We start from the raw sequence: 25,147 nt of genomic DNA, 5'->3' as shown, positions 1-25,147 counted from the left end.
CAGAAGCTCACGCTGGTCCCCGGATTCAAACCTATGACCTTTCAGTCAGCAAGTTCAGCAGCTCAGCGGCTTAACCCAATGCACCACTGGGGGCTCCCCTTTATATGAACTTTCCCTTTATATGTTGGCTTATGAACTGAATTTTGCCATTTTGAAAGACAAAGTATCAGTTCAGTATTATCTACATTAAGTAGAAATTAGCCTTCAGAGTTTCAGTTAGTAATCTTTTCTACCTAGAGAATGACCATATGATACTAGGACTCTTTACTGAAATGCTGGGGGAAGAATCAAGAACATGATAAAAGTAACCAGCAGTAGTAATTAAAGAATTACATTTTATTGCCAGAATCTGGATAGATCCAGAGCCCAGATGTCTGATTACGGGACTATGGTCAGTTGAATCAACGCAACTGCACTACCGAAGAAAGGTGTGGTAACGAAGGTGTTGAATTTGGTTTGTTTCCATTATTTACACAAACATGACTATTGTGGAGTAGTTGTTGGATAAAGTTCTCAAACTTTGGGTCCCCAGGTGTTTTGGCCCACAACTCCTAGAAATCCCAGCCAGTTTACCAGCTGTTAGGATTTCTGGGAATTGGAGGGCAAAACATCTGGAGACCCACAGGTTAGGAACCACTGATTTAGAGAGACATTCCAATATTATGAGAATAGAAAAACTGATTTCTATAGAAGTTGGGAATATATCACATCATGATATCTTGGGGAAAGGGCTTATGAATGTAAACGGGCCAGCATAAGGACTTTTGATTATGGGGTCTTTCAGTCAATGTAATTATATAGCACTATAACTCTACTATAACTGCTGTGATTCCATTCTATGGAATCATAGGGTTTGTAGTATGTTTGAGTCACTAGAGGAGATACCTGGCCAAAAATGCTAAAACCCCCACTAAACTGGAATCCCCAAGATTTCATTGAATGTTGACATGGCAGGTAAAGTGAAATATAAGTCTACAATTGTACTGTATGCAGGTCCCTAGGGATACAAGAAATCACAGAAAATGAATCCCATTATAAGAAAAAGGTAAGATATAATATAATTCCACTAAAGCAATCAATAATAGTTTGCCTGGCTATTTCCACTCCTCAAATGCATAATGTTAGGAGCAGGAAAATGCAAAAAGCAAATAAAATAAGAGAAGAGATATCATTGCAGCATATTTTTAAAACAAAAAACAAATTTTGTAAGCTATTTGAATTTTCACTAATACATGGGAATAATTATTGTTTTATTGTTATATTCAATTTATTTCTGACATGGCAAGATTTGTTTAGAGGGTGTTTGACTTTGCAATCTGCTGAGGTTGCCCAAGCAATTCTGTGGGTTTCCATTGCTGAATAGAGATCTGAAGCCTAGTCTTCTGAGTCACAATATAATGCTGAAACCACTCCACCATGCTCATCCAAACTGCAATTATAGACTCTGCTTGTCTTAATTTTCAACAGTTTCTGGAAATAAGCATTTTTTTTTTCAAAGACCAGTGACTCATTCAAAACATATAGTCATCCATCATGACTGGTGATGAGTTAATATTTTTCACATAATTACAAACACCCCTGCTGATTAAAGGGACACCGGAAGAAATGTCATCGTGTGGGCAGGAACATGGCTCTAGGTCATGCTGAAGGGGGCAATGAGATTCTTTTTTCACACAGGTGCATTAATATATGGCTTCTGCGCACAGAGTAAAGGGAAGGTTATTCTCAAAATAGCTACCATCTATTTAATATGAATCAAGTTGGCTTCTCAGATTTAGCTATTATAACTTTCAATTGCAACTACAGTGATAGATCATCAGGTTTGTATGTGCAGAATCAGAGTTTGGAGAATCGAGGAACAAAACTACAAATTTGTGTCTATAAGGGAAACATAGCACAGGCTGAATATTCCTATCCTCAGGTGTGTCTTTTAATTGACCGGGAATTTGTTGTAACTGTCTATAAACCACTGTCTTCTTGCAGAAAATATACCAAAGGAGTAAGAACCTACCCATGTAGGTATAAAATCTGAACTGAATATAGACCTCTGCCATTACAGACTGTGAACAAACCGTTGGATACCAAATTAAGAAACATCAAGACTGGTTTGATGAGAATGATAATGAGATCCAACATATAATTGATAGAAATGAAAATCTTCCAAATATGGCAAAGACATAAGAAAAAGATGCTTCTAAGAAAAAGATCTATGGTAGTACAAAAACGGAGGTCCAAAGAAGGACCAGAGAACTTAAGAACATCCAGTGGACAAAAAAAAGCTCAAGAAATCTAACACCCTGCAGATGTCTATGATCCATGGGGATCCTTTAAAGCCACAAAGATAATGTATGGTCCAACAGATAGCAACATTCAACCAAACTCCTAAAGGACAAAACATCCATTGCACTACATTGGCAAGAGCACTACCATAACCTCCTTAGTTCCAAATAAAATAACAAATAACAACAATAGCAACAGACACTTGGACCTAGTGTGATGTGTTGTTATGTATATGTAAATAAAAAAATATTATTACTGAATTTATTTCTCACTATATGACAAGTGATTTGCAGGTGCTTACAATGAGCTGGGTTTCTTGAATCATGTAGCATATCTTTCTCAGTTTTATGGAAGCACCTTAACAATTTTAATAAATCAGGAGCTTTTATGTTAAATTCTTAGGGCGCCTCCCATCAGCCATAGACTTCATAGCCTATTCTGGCTATGATCCAATTCAATAATATTGAAATGATAATGCCTTGAATTAGAATTCTCTCTCTCTCTCTGGATGCTATCACAATCCCTGCTATCTTACTACAATTGCATTATCATTGATAGTGGACACTAGTGCAGAGGAAAAGTATGGCTCATCTCATGTTGCCAACATTTCTCTCAGCCAGAAAATTGTTCATATCAGAAGCACCCACAATGGCCAGGAGCTTAGATCCATGGCTGGTTGGGAGTTGTGGCAATAACACAGAAGATGAGGTGACAGTCCAATGGAGTCAATCTAGTCTTAACTAGGCTGGATCATATGGAGGCCAATAGCGCTGCAGCAGCTTTGGCCAGGTTTGTCTCTCTGCCTCCAGAGCCATCTGGAGCATAAGATTTAAAGACCAATGTAGACTTGTCCTCGGTCATCCCAGAGAAAGGTATATCTTTGAAGAAATCTTGCCAAGAACCTGCTACAGGTTCATCTTAGAGCTGTCATAAGTTAGAAATAACTTGAAGGCACACAACAACAATGTATGAGTATGTATGTATGCATGGAAAAATAATAGCAAGATTTTCTAAAGGAAAAAAATATATGATTTGATCACAGAAAATGATGGTACACAAGCACAGGCTTCCGTACGTAAACCCAAACAAGCCCACTTGTTCCTTCTCCAGATTAAAAAATCACCACATGTCCTCTTTTTTGAAGCTGTCTGGACTGAGGTGCTACGTTAAGCCATACCTGAAGACCATAAAGGACTTAATGTCCTAGAAAAATATTGAAACTTTTTGCCCCCAAAGGTCTCCAAAAAGGAGTGTTTAACCCTATTTGGGGTAGTTTTTTTACCCATATTTTTTACCTTATTAGGGCAACTTTATTCATAAAGAGATGCCATTTTTTCCAAGAGGAACCTGTGAGGGAATCAATTTATACAGCTCTTCATCTTGGGAGAAAGAAGGATTCCCTGTGGTCTGTACCAAAGGATCTTCAAAGCAAGGAAACTCACAAACTTAGAAATAATTTTTTGTAAAATAAACAAATTTAGAATATATTTTGTGTAAGTGGGGAAGATTGTGAGCAGTTTTATTCAGACTGATGCTTTCTTTTGTCTTTTTCTTTGACAAGGTATGGGAACCACTTTTTTGTGTAAGGAGTGACATGAAAAACTTCAAGTCACTTCTGGTGTGAGAGAAATGGTTGTGTCTAAGGACATTGCCCAAGGGGCACCCAGATGTTTTACTATCCTGTGGGAGGCTTCTCTCATGTCCCCGCATGAAGAAGCTGGAGCTGACAGACAGGAGTGCATCCCGCTCCCTGGATTCCATTGTGATGTACAGATTTGAGTGCTGCATTCTGGAAAGCCACTGGGGTACCTTGGATGAATCACATATTCTCAGGACCAGAAAATCCCCATATTAAGTTGACTTTAGGATTGCCATAAGTTAGAAATTACTTGAAGGTTCATAACATCAACAAACAATGTCCCTCTTTCTTCAGTAATATGTAACTGGCTTCAGATTTCCCATCTTGCATCAGCTAGACCTGTTTCACATATTTTTAATGGTGTTATAGCTTAGTCCAGTCAGGAAAAATCCAAGGCAAAGAGAAAGAGTAGAAGGCTATTACTAGGCTGCTGGCTGTACTGACAGAGCAAAATGTAGCTGTGTGTTTTATTTACAGAGCTAAAGGGCAGAACAATGAGGCTAAGTTATTGAACCTTTAAAACAGTTATAAAACTGCAGATAAAATCTTAGTCTTTCCAATTAGTGCAATTATGCGTGGCTATTAAAGTATCGCTGCATGGACCTCGCAAGAAGCTGGAATCACTGAAGTTGCTATGTTTTTTTAAAAAAATGTTTCCAGGGCAACAGCAGCTTCCTCTGATAGCGAGGTGACACTCCTGACAGATATATCAAACACTGACAAAGACTCTTTAATATATCTGGCACAGAGGATAGAACTGTTTAGACTGTAAGATATGCTACATCTCCAAAATCTCAAAGTTTGTAGGGGTTAATTTCAGATCACAAACTCAGGATGCTGGGAATCGTAGTTCACAAAGCTCTGAAAAACACACCCTTCCAAATTGTGGCGGTATATGACCCAAGTCTCATATACTAAATGCCTTCAGAGATATAGGGAGCCACATCAACATCCATAAACCAGCATTTGATCACCATCTCCCCCACTTTCACTGTAGTACCTGCAGGAATGTTGCTAAATAAAGATTCAAGTTAGTGGGTAGGGAAATCCCAACTGCAGTCTCAGATTGTCCTATGGGATGATAATGAAATTTTGATATATTTTAACAACATCTGAAATGGTTAGCTTTAGGACTGCCAGACTGAAAACTGGAGATGGCTCCTATGCCTTTAATGGTGATGTAGAAGAGGGAATTTCAGCAGGTGTTGCTTCTAACTCAATAAGGTAACAGAAGCAACCCCTTCTGCCCATGAAAGGTACAGAAGCCATCCACAATTTTCAGTCTGGCTTCCATCATTCTTCACCGTTGACTATGCTAGCCTGTCCATATCATGAGAAGAGAGAGAATAATGCTTGGAAAAGGATAAGACAGCTGGGATCATTTTCCACATTCCAGTGAAAGGAACCATGATCCTGAGTCTGTCAAGCCTGATACAGGATTGGAGGTTGATCATTCATGGGGTCAATATAACTTGAAGTCAACTTGATGATACAGCAACCAGCCAGCCAGAGGCCCGTCCCTTCCTTCCTTCCTTCCTTCCTTCCTTCCTTCCTTCCTTCCTTCCTTCCTTCCTTCACACAAATCGCCCTTTTGCATTTTGCAAGGGAAGCTATTTATTTATTTGATTTATAGTCCTCCTCCTCCTTATGCGGAACTCATAATTAAAGAGACGACTGCCAAGCAATTACTGTAAACTATCAAAGTAAAATAGAGAATCTGTAGTCAGGGCTGTAGCCAGAAAAATTTTTTGGGAGAGGTTGAAATTTTCGGGGGGGGGGGGGGTTGAAATTTTCATGGGGAGGGGGGGTTGAAACCTGCCTCCTAGCTCATGCTGAAGCAAAGAGCACAGCAGGGGGCAGAGCAGCCTTCAATAGCCTGCAGCTCCACCCCTGTCAACCACCTCCACCAAGTCTGGCCTCCTTAATGACAGTATTCAACACCCCTCCCTACTTGGTTGCTTCACTACATTGGCTATTGCTGCAAGTAATGACAGTGTGAATAAATTTAAAGTGCTGGTTCTAGCCTATAAAGCCCTAAATGGTTCTGGCCCAACTTCCCTGTACGAATGTATCTTATGAACCATCTAGGACCTTGAGATTGTCCGGAGAGGCTCTGCTCTCAGCCCCGCCTTCGTCACAGGTACATTTGGCGGGGACTAGAGACAGGGCCTTTTCAGCGGAGGCTACCCGGCTATGGAACGCCCTCCCCAGAGAGATTAGATCTGGTCCCTCCCTCTTAATGTTTTGGAAGCAACTCAAAACATGGCTGTTTGAGCAAGCGTTCACAAACACAGAGTAACGGATACAGATAACTGATATAGGAATGGATAACTGATGATGGAATTGGACAATGCTTGACAATAAGGAGACGCCAATGATGTTTGTTTTCATTGCTGTTGTGATTTATGCAATTTTAATGTTTTTAAATTGTATTATGATACTATGTATACTGTTTCGTTGGAAACCACCTTGAGTCGCCGATAGGCTGAGAAAGATGGTATACAAATACAGTAAATAATAATAATAATAATAATAATAATAATAATAATAATAATAATAATAATAATAAATTGTCAATATTTGCTTGAGATAGTGCTTGCAGTTCTGGAGGGACTCTTAATTTTTTGCATCTCATAGACTTAGCATGGGGATTTGGTTAACCAGTTAAAATTCATAAGTAAACCAGGTTTTTTTTTTTATCTGAAACATTTCGGGGGGGGGGGGGGTTGAACCCCTAACCCCCCCCCCTTGCTACAGGCCTGTCTGTAGTCATGTGTTTGTGCTTAAACCATATTTATAACAGATTTTCATCATTGTGTTGTCTTGTGAGAGTTATTCTATTTATGTTTTACCATTTGACAGTCTCTGTCAGATGTTTAGAAGAATACAGTACAGCCTCTGTTTCAGTATAGTCCATTAAGTTTCAGCTGGGAATGAATTTCCCATGGTCATGCTTGCAAAAGTATTCCATTTTTTAAAAAAAATGTTTGCTGATTTCAGCATATTGGGAAACACGTGCCTCTCTTCTCAGCAAAATATGTACCTTCCAGCAAAACACACACATAGGCAAATGAACAATTGACTGCCTCCTCCCTGCATTTTCTGATTTAGCAATCAAGGCCCAAATCAGTAATGCCAACACATCACTTTCCCCATTCCCTTCTTCATTTTATCTTCAGCACAAACGTTGGCACTATTAACATTTTATGTGTGACTGAAAACTGATCTAAAGAATTTCACAGTTGCAATAATGAAACAATTAACTCCCAAGTCGTCATTTCACAGCTGAGGTTATCTATTCCAGGCGGGAGCTTTTGTTTAAAGACAACAGCAGAGATATCCAGAAAGAGCCATAAACGGATGAATTATATATTTTTTCCATGGGTAAGACATTCAAGAGAGCCAGCACAGTGAAATGCAGGGGTGTCAAATTCATTTTCACCGAGGGCCACATTAGCCTTATGGTTGCCATCAAAGAGCCATTTGTAATTGTAAGACTGTGTAAATATAACAATGTTGCCCTGGCATTGAAATCCTCTTGGGTCACATAAAATGATGTGGCGGACCAGTTTTGGACTGCAGGGGTTGTGTTTGACACTTATGGTGTAGTAGTTGGGTACTGGACTATGACTCTGGTGATCAGGTGTCAATTCCCTGGTCAGCATGAAACCCACCAGATGCTCTTGGACAAGTCACATTCTCTCAGCCTCAGAGCGTGTGCTCAATATATCAAAAGCCATCTATTATGAAAACATGTTAGTTGGGAAGAAATACTGTACTAAAGTTCCCTTTTGCCTGAGTCCACTGGTGAAATTCTGCCCTCTCCCTGCTGTTTTGTTAATAAAGTGCAAACCACTTTTGCAGTTTACATTCATTTTAAAGAAATTGAAATGATCTAAGAACAAAGAGGGGAAATGTGAAGAAGAGTGAGAAACTGGGACATTTTAAAAGCACCTGGAAAATTGAAATGACAGTGGATTAATCAGGATTGTCCCTGACAAATCAGGGCAGTTGAATGGAAGAATTAATGGAATTTGACACTGCCATGGCTTTGTGATTTTTTTTGTGTGTGTGTCAAGAGCAACTTGAGAAACTGCAAGTCACTTCTGGTGTGTGAGCATTGGCTGTCTGCAAGGACATTGCCCAAGGGCCAACTGGATGTTTGATGTTTTACCATCCTTGTGGGAGGCTTATCTCATGTCCCTGCATGGGGAACTGGAGCTGACAGAAGGATCTCAACCTGTTCTCCATGGATTTGAACCACTGACCTGTTGGTCAGCAGTCCTGCCAGCAGAAGGGTTTAACCCATTGTGCCATCGGGGGAACCTATAGTTTTGTGATGGAATCCTGGGATTTGTAGTTTGATGAGTCACTAACACTCTTTGGCAGACTCTTGTAACATTACATTTTGCATGAATCCATAGCATTCTGCCACAGCAGTAAACCTACAATAGTTCTACAGTATAGATGCATCCTTGTTTTGTTTTGTTTTAAGATCTACATTTCAGAATTCTGTCCTCCCAAATGGATTCAGCACCCTGAATTGTGTCTTTAAAGTTCGGGTTAAAACCTACAATAGGTTCACCAATCTACTGATGCAAAAGCCACATCAGCCACTGCAATATGTTTTACAAAAGCACAAGTATTTCATTTGAACACAGACAGTCAAGAAAACTACAATCAGTGCATCATGCTCTGGTTTCATTTTATATGGCTGTTACAAGTTAGGAAGGATCTAGTTGGACGTGAATGAATCATATTAACTAACCAGGCTCTTCCTCCCCTTCTCTGGCACCAACCCAACCTTTTCATTGTAGCTCCAGGGAATCTTCATAATCTCCTTTTAAAAGCACTGATTATTACAGAAAAAAGGAACGCTCACAGCATCCTGTTTGATATGAGCGAATAACGTTTTGGTACTGAAACATTGATGGACGCTGTGCAGATTCATTGCTGTCCATTTTATTTTCATTACCGGCACTGGGAGAAGAAAGCCTTGGAAAGTGGGCAAACCAGCCAATCTTTGGGCCATCAGCGGCCTTCAACAGAGTCATAAAACATAAGTACTTCTGAGGTGGGTTTTTTCCTTTTTATTTATGATTTCAGCACAATGCAGCAGTGCCTATGTATATGACAGAGTGTGGCAATAAAACACTGTCATTTACTGGGCACTTGACACCATCTGGATGTTAGGCATTTAAGCAGAATCCTTAGCTTTGGGTTTAACAGAGAGTTATAATTACTCATAAAATGGTGGCTACTAAATTTATAGTGTCCTCTTGTTAGTTTTCCAGAGTTTCAAAGGAAGTAACTTGTGCCAGAACTATGTGCAGGAGGAAGGGAGGGAGAGAAGGAGGGAGACAAAGTGACATTTCCACAAGTAAAGAATCAGGAGTTTGGTGGTTCAGCCAAAACCACACAACAGCTGCAATGTTCCTTTGTTCAGCACAGCACAATCATTTCTGTATGCTCTGTTGAGTCATTTGCCACTAGCTGAACAGAGAATTGCTCCACACCCCTACTATTTCATGCCTGAAAAGGAAAATCAAGTATTGGGAGAATCAAGTATCAGACTATGTTCCCATAGATCAGTGGCTTCCAATCTTTTTTTGACTAGGGACCACTTGAACAGGGACCACTCTCCAACATTAGAATCAAAAGGGTTACGAATCAGTTTTTGGTCAACTTTAGATTCAGTTTGGTTATTTGGGATGTTGATTCAGAAAATTTGATTGGATAGACCTTATCAGCTCTAGTTTCTGATTTAGAACATATGCTGTCCAGTAGTCACCATCTGCTCACCCATAGTTAATAATCTAATAATCATCTAATAATCATCTAATAATAATCATAGTTAATAGTTAATAATCTAGAGCTGATGTGGTCTATCCAGTGCAATGTTCTGAATCAGCAGCCCAAATAACCCCAGGAACAGACCTAAAAAGAAAAAAAAAGTTTTTGGTTGTGCTGTGTTATTATTCATGAATTTTGTTAATGCTCATGTTAAAAAAAGAAGAAGGGGAAGGAGCTGAGGTTGAAAAAAATACAAAAAAGTGGAGTACAAGACCCAAGAAACTGTCCGTAATGGCTTTGAATACTACTACTACTACTACGAGGAGTAGTAGTAGTACTTTGGAGGACTAAACGGAGTCTTACAAAGGGCTGCTTTCCCATTACAACTCTTGTGTTTGCCAATGGGAGCGAATAATAATAATAATTACTTTGAGAGACTAAATAGGGTCTTACAAAGGGCTGCTTTTCCATTACAACTCTTCTGTTTTGCAATGGGAGCTAATAATAATAATAACAATAACAACAACAACTACTACTACTACTACTACTACTACTTCTTTGGGGGACTAAACAATGTCTTACAAAGGGCTGCTTTCTCAGTACAACTGATATGTGGTAATGGAAGCTACTGATAATAATAACAACACTTACTTGAGGGACTCTCCTCTATTCTACTCTTCTCCAATGGTGCCAGGGAAGCTGCGAGAGGGCGAGGGCAATGGTGCTGTCCTCCTTCCTTCCTTCTCTCCCTCTCCTTCTCTCTCTCACTCTACTCCAATGGCAGCACGCACCCCTGGCTGCAGACCTTATTTTAAGTCTCACATCCCACCTGTGGGCCGCAGCCCATGAGGTGGGAACCACTGCCATAGATAAACAAAAAGAAATTTCATCATGCACTGAGGACCAACATCCTCAGATATTTGTTTGACTGATATTTGTCCCCCCCTTGTTCTCTAAGTACACATCTACAATGAGCAAGTAATGTGAGATGAATGTATCAAAGACAGAAGGATAAGAAAACATGCAACTGATCACACCAACAGCACAGGAATTTTGCTTATAAAAATCCATGCCATACATCATGTGAACACCACATTTTCAAGAAACCTTCAATCTACATTAAGTAGTCAGTGTAGATGTAGTAAATGAGTGGTAACTTAAGGCAGTACTTAACAAGAGTATTGTTAAAAGCAATACATAAAAGGACACCCGTGGTTACAATATTAAAATATGATTGAGCATTACAATATAATTTAACTTAATTTTATTAAAATATAATTTAACAAATTATAATATTAAATTCCAATTGAACTGAAAGCAACACAAAGCCTTTAGCAGTATTGAAAATGAAGCAGTTGCCCATTAAAAGCTCTTTTCTCAGCAAACAGGAAAATTCAGACTTAAAACTCGCCTGAATAGAAAAGAGGGCAACAAGGAGGGACTGGTTTGGTTTGACCAATGGCTATGCTGTCTAGGATTGAGAGAACTCCTCATTGGATTCATAGCTTCCAAACATATCACCATTTCAGTCACCCTCCTCTGGACACATTCCAGCTTGTCAATATCTTTCTTGAGTTGCAGTGCCCAAAATGGACACAGTATTATTCCAGGTGAGGTCTGAGCAGAATTGAGTGGTACTATCATTTCCCTCAATATGGATGCTATGTTCTTATTGATGTGGCCTAAAATTGGATAGGCCTTTGTAGCTGGCACATCACACTGTTGACTCATGTTAAGGTTGTTGTCTTCTAAGAATCTTAGATCCCCTTGACATTTACTGCTATCAACTCGGGTATCACTCATCCTATATCACTGCATTTAGTTTTCCTGCCTTAGTTGTTGTACCTTTCATTTCTCCCGCTAAAATTAATTTAATTTCATAGTTGCATAGTTCCATAAGTGCAATCATTTCACATGAAGTTGTACATTTATCTATGTGTCAGGGCCTTTAATGTACCACTATCGTCATCAGAACTGCGGAACAGCAATTGTGTGTTCTTCATTCCACAAAGGATTATCAGCTGAAGATACACAATTGGTGGCAGAATATTGGTATTAAGCAGAAATGTGGTGGAGCATAATCACCATAGAATCATATCAATGCAGATTTACACTAAACAATAGACTTGCATGCAGAATTCATTTCTTCCATTTCCTCAGTTTCTTTCGGTACCTTTGATATTTCAGGAGCTCATAACGGTAAAGATGTGCATGCCTCCTATAGAGTAAGGAACAGAGAGCTTGTCTCCTTGCCTTGGAAAAAGTGCATGCATGTGAGGTCTGCAGGCCCAGAAAGTGTGTGTGCAACTGCCTACAGCTGAGCACCTCCTCTAGAGTAAGAAACAGAGAACTTGTCTTGGAAAGAGAGAGTGTGTGTGTGTGGTGTGCAGGCCTAGAAAGCGTGTGCACCTGCCTGCAGTTGAGCACCTTCTCTAGATTAAGAAAGTTGCTTTGGAAAGAGTGTGTGTGTGTATGGCGTGCAGGCCCAAAAAGTGTGTATGCATGACTGCAGCCAAGCACCTTCTCTAGAGTAAAAAACAGAAAACTTGCCTCCTTGCCTTGGAAAGAGTATATGTGGTGTGCAGGCCTGGGAGAGAAAGCCTGCAACTGATTGCCTCTTTTCTAGAGTAGAACAGGTAAGAAGCCTCTTTAAAGCACGTGCCTGCCTGCAGCTGAGTGTCTCTCTTCTAGAGTAAGAAACAATTTAAATAAATGCCTAAAATGATGGAAAGAGGAGCCTGGAAAGTCCCCCCCCCCCCCCCACACACACACACACATAATAGGCTGAGCGAAAACAGATATACCTCTACCAAAAGCTGGGACACGAAATGGGTTAAGGCTTACCCCAAATGCTCAAGCCTACTAAACAAACATGATGTAGGATCTCGGCAAATCTATTGGACCACCAGTGTTCTGAGCCTGTTATGCATGTCAGGTTCTATTGAAAATGGTACCGAATCAAAGTGAACTTCCACACAGCCAAATAATCCAGAATATCAAGGCAGATAATCCACAATATCTGCTTTGAACTGGATTATCTGAGTTCATGGTACCTTATCATCCAGTTCAATGTGGATTTTATACAACTGTGTGGAAGGGGCCTAAGTATTCTGAGATTTATGGCCTTCCTGTGTTTTTAGATGGTAATATGTGCAATATTTAACTTATGTCAAATTTTCATCAAACTGTGATAAACCTGCCCTGCTGTATTTGGGGACCAACCTACTCATTCTGCACAGTAGGCTCCCAGATCTCTGCCCCAAAGTTTTGCTTTGATGACACTACTGATTTCAGGTGCAGCATTTCCAGACAATTAAAACCCAGCAAAGAATTGTGCAAGATGGGACAACATCCAGTCTCCCAAAAACCCTGCCACTGAATTGAGGGCACTTTCATTTTCTGAATGCAAGAGATAAGCACTGAACTGCTGATTCAAACACTTTCCTTACCGCCAGAATGAACAGTGCCAAAGCAACATTACAAACATCCAGTTACTTTGGTAAAGCTAGAAGCAGTACTGATTTATTAGAGTGGATTTTTTGTTCATTGTACTGTTTAAGCTTACAGCGACAGTTTTTAGTGCATTGCTTACAATCTAATATCATAAAATACAATTGAAATTGATTTTTCTGTTTTAAAAAAATCTGCAAAGCTATTGAACGAGTCAAAAATGCACTGAGTAAGGTTATATAGCATTTCTTCTGTAATGAAATATTTTAGCCTTGTGCGACGTAGCTTCACAGGAGCTAATTTTTCTGATGATCAATCGAGGTAAAAATAATGGCCAAGGCACAAAGAGAAAAAACACTTGGAAATATTTATGAAGTATGTTACAGAAGTGAGAGCAACAGAAAAAGATACAATTCTCATTTGCTCACTTGTTTTCCCCAATAAAATGCTTGCCTGTGATCTAAAAGCTGGGATTAGTTGTGTTAAGAACTTTGTTTCAGCTCATTTTTTAGGAGAACTCATGGAAAATTCAAAAATTCTTCATATCATCTTTCAATGTTTTTAAACAAAATTAAGGTAAAGGAGCCCCCAGTGGTGCAGTGGGTTAAAACGCTGAGCTGCTGAGCTTGTTGACTGAGAGGTCGCAGGTTCGAATCCGGGGAGTGGCATGAGCTTCCGCTGTCAGCCCCAGCTTCTGCCAGCCTAGCAGTTCGAAATCATGCAAATGTGAGTAGATCAATAGATATCACTCTGGCGGGAAGGTAACAGCGCTCCATGCAGTCATGCTGGCCACAGGACCTTGGAGGTGTCTATGGACAACACTGGCTCTCTGGCTTAGAAATGGAGATGAGTACCACATGCCAGAGTCAGACATGACTGGACTTCATGTCAGGGGAAAACCTTTACCTTTTTTAGTCCCCTGATTTTGAGTTCTTACATCTAGACTGGAATCCTCATGTCTTCTAAAATATTCAGACTACATTTAGTTGTTGTTGTTGTTTATTCTTTCAGTCACATCCGACTCTTCATGACCTCATGGACCAGCCCACGCCAGAGCTCCCTGTTGGCCGTGAGAGAGAGTTCATGTTTTATTTTGTTTTGTTTTGTTTTGAAAAAAATATTCGCCTTTATTTATTTATTTATTTATTTATTTCAGGCATTTATACCCCGTCCTTCTCACCTCCGGAGAGGGACTTGGGATGGCTTACAAAAGGCAACCCACAGTGCCAATAACACATTAAAAATCGCAATACAATTGAACACAATAACGCCGTTATAAAACCATCACTTTAAAACAATCAATTTAAAACAGTTTTCCAGTTTAAAACATCATCCAGGTCAGTCTATTGTGGTTGTTTAATATCTGTGTAGCAGTGGGGGTATGATATGGATCTCTCCATACTGCAAAAAGTGATATACACACTGATTTTTGCTTGTTTCTGTTGTTGTTTTTGAGTGAGTGAGGATACCAAAATGCATACACTTCTTCATGTTTGGAAATCCTGGCTCCATAGAACCCAGAAAGTAATGCAATAGATTATCATGCTGAAAGAAGTGGCCTGAATCCTGTTCTTATTGGCATCTAGAGTAAACACATTGTATCAATACATATTGCTCATGTGTTGAGTTAACATTCAAGTATTGGTTCAATATTGGCTAATTCTTGCAGGAGTAACCAGCATAATTTACGAGGTCATTGAGTCCTGTTTTGTACTTGGTACAATGTCTTATTAGTTTTAACATGTGAATTGAAAATGTTTACACAGAGTTCTTTATTGAGACAGTTTTAATGATGAATTTTAAATTTGTAACTTTTATTTAATCTTTGTGTTGTTTATTTTAATATGTATTTTGCAGAAATATGTTTTATTATGTGTATTTTAAAGACTGTTTTTAGATGAACGTGGGTTTTAGCAATGTTGTAACCTGCCTCGAGCCGTGAGGAGAGGTGGGTAAGAAATAAAAATATATTATTATTTACTTCAGTTTATATCCTGATGCTTCCAAAAAGTGTACACTGGTAAGTTCAGCTCTTAAAATCTCTGAGACAATATGGCTAGTGGTTGGCAAAAAAAAGTGCAAACTCCTATTATACACACCATTGTAGTAACTGCTATTGAAATATGTGTATGTCTGTTACATTGCTCTTCCTGAGGTCAGACTAACTGCCTCTATTGCTTCCATGGATGAGTGGTCCATAGTGAGAAGGATGTCGTGCTTAACGTTTATGACCAAGAATACAAAATAAAACCAAATCGACTAGAAATTATTTTTCTCCTCTTTTATTGCAAAAGCCATCTCAGCAGTATATTATTTTGCTCTTGGTTGCTAATGGTTACAGATGAGCACTAGATCAAAACTTGTCTGAGATAAATTAGACTGAAGTTGGTAGGTCACATCTAGGTTGCAGAAGAATGTCTTTTGTGGGTGGTGAGGGGAGGGGGAGGAGGATCTTGATTGTTCATTCTTGTCAAGTATACAGGAGAGTGATGTCTTTTCATTCCAAATTGTTTGCCAAATTCAGGGTTAAGCACATAGATTTTCAAGGTTTCAAGAGACTACCACCAACAGTGAAGTGACCTTCACTAGTCCTAGCAAACTGAATTTACTATACACATCACAAATAGTATCTTCAAAAAAACATCAATATGAGATTGAAGATTAAGAATTCTTTCCCCAGAGTTAACAGCTACATTAGTGGTTACTGCCCTAATCTTCCTGGTATGCTGGATAGATAATTTGGAGAGTTGTATTCCAGTACATGTGGTAGGCACTGGGTTCAAGAAGGATAACCTAAATCATGCTTTCCCAATTCCATCTGAATGCAGCCTATAGAATGTTTGATACACTTTTTGTAGGAGTTTCCTGTTATTTATTTATTTATTTATTTATTTCTTGCATTTATTAACCGCCGCTCTCAGCCCTAGGGCGACTCGTGGCGGTGTACAGCACATAAAAGACAATTTACAATCCAAGACAACAAAACTAACATATCGCTAATACACAACATCTAATTACGCTAAAATAATCCGCTCCGTCTTATCGTGGAATCATAACCAATCTCGTAGTCGTAGTCCATTCCGGTTGTCATTTCCAGTAACATAGCACTCAGTTGAATGCCATCTCGAAAAGCCATGTCTTCAGGCCCTTGCGAAAGGCCATAAGGGAGGGTGCCTGTCTGATGTCAGCAGGGAGGGAGTTCCACAGCCGGGGGGCCACCACCGAGAAGGCCCTCTCTCTCGTCCCCGCCAGACGTGCCTGTGAGGCAGGCGGGATCGAGAGAAGGGCCTCCCCAGATGATCTCAAGGTCCTCGTGGGCTCATAGGCCGAGATGCGGTCCGCAAGGTATTTTTGATTGTTCATTCTTGTCAAGTATAAAGGAGAGTGATGTCTTTTCATTCCAAATTGTTTGCCAAATTCAGGGTTAAGCACATAGATTTTCAAGGTTTCAAGAGACTACCACCAACAGTGAAGTGACCTTCACTAGTCCTAGCAAACTGAATTTACTATACACATCACAAATAGTATCTTCAAAAAAACATCAATATGATCAAAAGTTGTAGATCCTAAAACATCTTAATCTTCTTTTGACTTACTATTATATTTGTTGTGTCAGGAGTGAACCAAACAGTTGTATTGTATTTAAAAAACATGAAGTAAACTTGACATTCTATTAAATGTCCTTTGACCAGTAGCTGGCCACTTGGAGTGCTTCTGGTATTACTAAAAGAAGGTCCCCCATTGTGCATGTAGCAGGGCTCAGGTTGCATTGCAGTAGGTGGTCTGTGGTTTGCTCTTCTCCACACTCGCATGTCGTGGATTCCACTTTGTAGCCCCATTTCTGAAGGTTGGCTCTGCATCTCGTGGTGCCAGAGCGCAGTCTGTTCAGCGCCTTCCAAGTCACCCAGTCTTCTGTGTGTCCAGGGGGGAGTCTCTCATTTGGTCTCAGTCATTGATTGAGGTTCTGGGTTTGAGCCTGCCACTTTTGGACTCTCGCTTGTGAGGTGTTCCAACGAGTGTCTCTGTAGATCTTAGAAATCTATTTCTTGATTTAAGTTGTTGGCGTGCTGGCTGATATTTAAACAGGGGATGGGCCGGAGATGTCTTTGGTCCTTTCACTATTGGTTGCTACTTCCCGGTGGATATCAGGTGGTAAAATAACGGCTAAACAGTGTAACTTCTCCAGTGGTGTAGGATGCAGACACCCCGTGATAATGTGGCTTGACTCATTAAGAGCCATATACACTGTTTTAGCATGGTGAGATCTGTTCCACACTGGGCATGCATACTCAGCAGTAGAGTAGCAAAGCGCAAGGGCATATGTCTCCACAAGATGGTTTATTGAGTCAGTGTTATGGGGGTCTGATCTTAGACAAATGAGGTCACAATTGGGTTGTTGTGAGTTTTCCATACACAGACAAATGAGGTCACAATTGGATTGTTGTGTGTTTTCCGGGCTGTATGGCCATGTTCCAGGTCACAATTATCATAATTATCTTCCATGATTAGTGTGTTTCCCTCTTTCCCACTTTTATAGAGTAAATTATTATACAGAAGTCTTTTCCATCTCATTGATAAATTTAACCTGTGTCCCAGGATGTCAGTAGTTACGATAAGTGATGACAAAGACTCTGATTTCTATTTTCCTCCTTATCTTTTAATAAGAGAGTTAGTTACTTTTGGTGAGTCAGCCTCTTCCAATCCTACATTTAGTGTTCTTTTTATTATGGCATTGCATTTTCTCTAAGTTAGTTTTTGTACTGATCTCTTGTTCATAAGCTGGGGAAAATGTTGCAATATGCCACAGCTAATGCCTTCAAGTATCCAAACAACACACTGAACAGTTCTTGGGGATCTTGACCAGAATTCTGTGGATGGTGTTTGCATATATACATTCCTGCATGCAACTTGTAAGGCATTTTTTTCAATGCACAATGGCTCTTCTGATTCCAATTTTACAGGTGCAAAATTGCATATCATTTGCTTGTGCACATGATCGGACATTGTGCATGTGCATTTTGCCCATTCATGGAGGTCCATGGAGGCACATGGGCATTGCAAATTTAATGGCACAATGTCCTAATTCACCAATGGGGTGGTATTGTGAAAATGCTATGTAATTCTGTGAGCCTAAAATTGTGCTCTGTCTCCAGGATATAGGAGCTCAGTCCATGTAATAACACATATCATCAGTGTTACAAGAAATGCTTATATTTCATGACATCAGAAGTCCATGCAGTAATCCTATGCATAGCACAGCAACTAAGAGACTGAGCTATAAATTAGAAGCAAATTGTTGCACATTTTGATATTGCCCTGAGCCCATTTGAATTTGGAAACTTTACTTATTTTCAGCCCTTATCTGCAATTTGAGATTAATATTAAGATATTTTACAAGGTTATTGTAAGAATTACACCAAAATAATACATGCAAAGTGCTAGGTAGGCCATATTATCTTTCACAAGTACCATTTTCTTGAAAAAAATCTGAGATGAGTAAAAGACATATGTGATGAGTAAAAGACATCTTTGACATTTTGATGCATGAAAAGACATCTTTTGAGAAATTCTGCCATAACTACCATCATGAGTATAACATCAGCCTTCAACAATCCATGTATTATTTTAATTCATTCTCAGAAAGGAACCATGTATTAATACAAGAACTAGGCATTGTCAGAGGAACTAATAATAGACACCTACTGATATTACACTGATTTATCTCATGTTTCCATTGTACAACATATATGAGATGGAAAACTGTGTATAAGCCTTCTATGGATGCCTCTTTGATCCCACCATCAGATTCCTAAAAAGTTTCCAACAGACATTTCTTTAATCTGAGCAGGTTGTCCAGTTCTACCACATTACTTATCACCCACACTGTGGTTGGACCTTTGTTAAGAAGACCAGGCATTGAGAGAAAAATGACTCCAATGAACAGTACCAAACTCAGATCTGTGTACTTTACTGGAGGTCTCTTCCTCTTCCCTTTGGATAGTCCTATTTTTTAATAATGAAAGTGGTAGACCTAGGCAGGAAGAAAACAGGAATTACAGAGTTACTATAAGTTTTTCGGGCAGTATGGCCATATTCCAGAAGTATTCTCTCCTGACATTTCGCCTACCTCTATGGCAGGCATCCTCAGAGGTTGTGAGGATGCCTGCCTTAGATGCAGGGGCGGCTCAATCCATTACGGAAAGTAAGCATTTGACGTATAGTTGATTTTTCCCAGGGGCGCTCTTGAGGCGCTCTTGGGGGAAAATAGACCTTGACATATGTGAGTTGTAGTTACTGGGATGTATAGTTCACCTACAATCAAAGAGCATTCTGAACTCCACCAATGATGGAATTGGACCAAATATGGCACACAGAACTCCCACGACGAACAGAAAATATATATCAGTGATTGGTTGGGGGTGGGGGGGGGGTGCAAAATACTGTTTGCTTACCATTGAAAATTACCTAGGGCCGCCTCTGCATAGATGCAGATGAAGTGTCAGGAGAGAATGCTTCTGGAAAATGGCCATACAGCCTGGAAAACTTATAGTAACCCAGTGATTCCAGTCATGAAAGCCTTCGACAACACAAGGAATTACAGATTTTTTTTTTGGAACAGGTACTTTAATCCATTATTATTGCAATCATAGCATGGGGCCTATTTTAAAACAAGTAAAAAAAAACACACGTATCAATTCCCTTTAAAATAAAGCCTACTGTGGAAGCTGCCAGATAACTTAAAGAAATCATTTGAGGTTGTAAAGCAGCGGGAACCCATAAAGTGAGCCATGACTTGATCTCAATAAAGTCCATGAAGTAAATGGGCATAGCTTTATCAAAGTCAAATCAAGCCCCTTTTCATTCCAACACAATAAAAAAGAAAGTGGTTTTAAGCCAGTGGTTTTAAGCCAGTGGTTTTAAGACTCCCAATAAAAAAAACAGCTCCCCATCATGCACACACACAATCTGCTAAATACTGGAAACCATAGTCAAGTTCAAACATACATAAAAGAAAGGCTAAAACATGCAACATACATATCCAGTTGTACCACTGACCAACTAAATATCTGAAGCAATGTTCCAAGTGAACTGTGAATTCTGCAACATCCTAATTACTACCACTTTGTCAGCCATTGTACATAGTTCCACTCTGGTGGCATTTTCATATCTTTAAGCACTTATTATCAATCTTCATGATCCATTTTCATAAGGAAAGGAAATGAAATGTTATGCTACTTCCAGAATTGATTGCTATCCATTGTTTGTGAAGACCCTGGTAACTGATCCGCAAGGAAATATGGAATACTTTCAATCACGATTCCATGATGGGCAGATAGTCTTGCATTGTCTGGACCTCAAAAAATGTGATGTTGGGAAATTCAAAACTTAGATGGCAACTTATTCAAGCTAAGAAACAAAGACACGATCTGGCATATTGTTAGTGACATATGTAGGCATTAGAGGTGTGCATGAAGCTAAAAATGTACTTCATTTGTATTTACAAAATTCATGCAGCCCACACTTTGATTCTAAAGTGTTTTGAAAACTTTGTAAGGGATCTAGACTATATCTAATACGAAGTGATGGGAAATTCATTATTTTTTTTCCTTTCATTATTAAAAAGCTCACAACTGCTAAGCTATACCTGGTGGAGGAGAAGGCCTTGCAGGACTTGGAACAGCTCTTCTCTGTCCATCACCCAGCCTTACACAAGCAGGCCCTGTCCTATGCCAGGGATGAAGTGAGCCGCTCACCCGGCAGAAGAGAAGGCTTAGTCAAAGGTTGCAGGCCCCACTTAAGATGGCGGGTACTCCTGCACCACTTAAGATGGCGGGTACTCAATGCAACCTTTCACAAGGCTTGAGGTTTTCTTGTGAGGGGTAATGCTAGCATAGTAGTCTTTTGGTGGTGACTCCTCCCCACATCAGGTGCTCAGCTCTGTCCAGGCCCAGAGCAGGGTAGGGTCTGCTTGCAGTTCTTGCTAGGGTCTCCTCCTCAGCCAGTAGCATGGCTCGCCATGAGGGAGAGACCAATGAAGAGTGGGAGAGAGAAAGGGGAGAGCAGCCCTGCCACTGCCATGAGAGCATAAGGAGAGGGAGGGAGGCGAATGGGGAGAGACAGAAAGAGGACATACAATGCAAACAAACATCTTTATGAAAACTCGGTGGTGGGTGTTTCAATTAGTTTGTGTTAAATGGGGGGTGGCTCTGGAGATCATCAATTGCGTCATAAGTAGAGATTTAACTAAACATGCTTTTCGACCCTCTTACTATTTTTTTCACAGCTTTAGTAGGCATATATTCAATTTTCAGTTATTTGTGCCTTGTGGGGAGAGTTATTGCAGATGAAGGAATACCTTCATACTACCTCTTCTGAGATTCAGCATTTTCTGCATGAAACAAAATTTGTGCCAGTATCTTAGCTACTCTTGTGGACAATTTTGGAGTATTTTGTTTTTTAAATAATGGCTGTTCAATCTGTATTCTAGATCTTCTGCTTTCAGATCTTCTGTTGCCTCCATCTAACTCAGTGGTTCTCAACCTGGGGTCCCCAGATGTTTTTGGCCTACAACTCCCAGAAATCCCAGCCAGTTTAGCAACTGTTAGGATTTCTGGGAGCTGAGGGCCAAAAACATCTGGGGACCCTGCTCTAAGTAATAAAAGGTCTTTTCTCCTCTAACTTCTTCAGTATTGTTTTTTATTTTATTTTTATTTTTTTTTTGCCTGCAGGATCAATAGCAACTCCCTTTACTATGATAGCTGGAATGAACTTTACTAAGATTCATATTGTGTGCAAAACCTGCCAGTATCGGTATATGGCCTCTTCCATTCACATGAATCAAGTCAATGTTGATGGGAAAAACCCCTGCTTGATACTTGAGAAACTGTCACCAATCTAAGTAAACAATACTGGAAATGATAGGCAAAGCACATCAAATGTTTATGTTACCTTTGGGACTACAGATTCCAAAATTCCTCAATCAATATATTTATTGTGCTGGTAGAAGAATTCTGGAAGTTATAGTACAAAATTATTTTTCTGAGCTCCAGTGTACTTTAGTCTAAGGCTGGTTTTTATATTAATACACTAGATAAATATATTATAGAGAAGCGGAAAAATGAGGAGCTTTTTATATCACAGGAAAGATTGGGTTTAGTCCAAGGTGTATTATAGCTAAGTTCTGAGCACAGAAACACTTTTTATTGGGTTAGATAAAATAGATATTGCTGCAGTGTTGGTTTCAGAATGTTGTGTCTAACTCCATAAAAATGATAAAAAGACTCATAGTCAGTGATAGATAAAAAGAAAATCCTAAAATTACCAATGAATAGGGTATAGAAGATGTTAATTTATTTTTGCCCTGAACAAGACATTTGAAATATTTTCAAGGACATCGTGTCTTCAGGCTTTAAAAGATCAACTAATTATCAAATCAATGATCATTTGGGGAAAAGTAATGAACTATGGAAAATAACCACTTCAGATTATATAAATCATTACTGTGAAGTATTTAAAACCGGTGAGTCATTAGCAAGGAGATTTAATATGTGGTTATTAAATGCCTTTAAAATTTTATTTTTTTTCTACAAAAAAATGGAAAACTGTATCTTGTGATACTGTCTCTGAACATGAGTCGTTTGCCCTTTAAACTTGTTTAAGGCAGTCAATCTGCCTTTGCTTGCTTGTTTATAAGGACAGATTTCTTATATTTAAATAATTAGCCTCTCTGTTTCTGCTTAATGGTGTGAGTTAGTTAAAGTTACAACCTCAAAAGTTACACACGGGCAAATAAAAAGTCACAGCAGCCCATAAGAATTTAGTGTTCCCATGGTCAAAACTCTCAGCAAAAAGGAGAAAGACAGCTCTGGGCCCTTCCAGATAGGCCCAGAAATGTGAGACCTGTCATGCTTTTATCAGAGGCATCCAAACAACGCATCAGGTAAAAGCGAATCTATTCAGAACTAAGCAAGGTTTACCTGCTTCGTTCCAAATTAATTAGATACCCGATTATATCCGGGCCATCCTGAAATGGTCTATTGAGGTAATGGGCTTGTGGGACTCACCCCCTGGGTAGTCCCCACAGCCATCTTGCATGTTTTAGGATCCTGGAGCCCTCAGGTGCGAGATGGTGCCCACCCCCTCACCCCAACAGAAGCCATAAAAACTTTTTAAAACTTACTGGCCTGCTATTACAGTGGTCTTGGAGTTCTCCTGCCATGTACATCATTTTAAAGAAGTTTTTAGGGTATGGCGGGTTTGGGGTGGAGGGATACTATCCCAGTAGTTACCTGGATGACATCTAGACACCCCACCAAGGAAGCCCGTTTGTTTTGGGTGATTAATCTTGTCATCTGGGAGGGCTATTTTGAAGTTTAAACTAAACTCTGGAATACATTCATTACACCAAATATGGCAGCCACTCACCACCACTGTAATTTGGTTTCCCTATGGAGTTTGCTTGCATTGTTCAATGTTTTGACTCAATAGTTCTTGGTAGAAAATACTTGCTCAATCTTCTCCACATTCAATGAGAGTTGGTAAAACAAGACCTGACATTTCAGCAACTGCATGGAGAGGTGTACATCCAACAAAAACACGTGTGATGAAGAAAGAAACCTTATTCTCCTTTCCCTGACATAAATTTTCCAGAGGAGCACCTGAACTATCAGAAAGAAGCCTACTATGAGAGGTCCTTATGTGAAAGATTGCTGTACACTTCTAAAAAGAAAAAAAATACAAAGTGGATATTTGATAGATGAGTGTCAAGATATATCTAATGTGGTGACCTGCTTCAAGAACTGATTCACTTTATCATTTTCAGATGGTATAGTCACCAAAAGATGATGCATCTTCATTTAGAGTTCAAACGATGATGCATCCTTATTTAATCCTGATATGGTTAATACTTTTTTTCATTAGACAAATTGTCTGCTGAATGCATCTCTCAGAAGAGAGGACAAGCACAAAGTTTGTCTTTCCTTGGCCAGGAAAAAAGTTTGATTTTCCACTGAAGTAAATGGTGAAACTTGGCTCCTTTGCAATTTTGTATGTGTTTTATACAATTCTCAGTTTGGAATGGAAAGCATGGTGTATCATTTGCTATGGTGTCACCAAGGTAGGATGTTGAATTACTACATTTTGAAATGATGATTATACCCTAAAACAGGAGAAACAACTGTTTAGATATTTTAAATTGTTGCTATTGTCAGCCCTACAGATTAACTGAATTTAGGGACACAGGATACCCATTAAAGTGGAAAACTACCAATAACAAATATCCTTTTTAAAAAAATCTGAGAAACCATATCTCTAAGAATTTCTAGGTCCTCCTACATGACTACTATACAGTCAACTATACATTGGAAGACCTAGAGATTCCCAGAAAGGTATTCTATCTAGGAGTCTCTTGATCCTTCAGCATGGATTTATGGTCAGCATCTCATAGAAGTTGATCTGGGAAGATAGGACTTTAATCAATCCCATGAATATTCAAATCCATAAAAGTCAAAACCGGAAATGAGAAGAGCTGGCTGTATTTATAATAAACTTCTCAATAACTATATAAAATGATTTATCATTATTGTTGTTGTTGTGGTAATTTAATTAATTAGAACACCCCTTCAGATATTTAAAGATAGCAGGTTGGTTGTCTAAATCACAGCTATATTGAGTTTTCAGCCAAATCTTGAGATTCGTCTACACTGTAGAATCAATGCAGTTTGTCACTGTAACTAACTGCCATAGCTCAATGCTATGGAATCATGGGACTTGTAGTTTTTACAAGGTCTTTGACCTTCTCTGTCAAAGAATGCTGGTGCTTCATCAAATTTATTTATTTATTTGGGGTTCTTGTACCCCGCCCTTCTCACCCCGAAGGGGACCCAGGGCGGCTTACAGCTGCAAGGCGCACTTAGACGCCTGCTACACAAACAATCATCACAAAAAAAAATATAACAGTACAAATTCCCACAATTCAACATTATC

Source organism: Anolis sagrei, chromosome 6, assembly GCF_037176765.1.
Source record: "Anolis sagrei isolate rAnoSag1 chromosome 6, rAnoSag1.mat, whole genome shotgun sequence".
Classification (NCBI taxonomy): Eukaryota; Metazoa; Chordata; class Lepidosauria; order Squamata; family Dactyloidae; genus Anolis; species Anolis sagrei.
Note: the sequence above shows the minus strand (reverse complement) of the source record.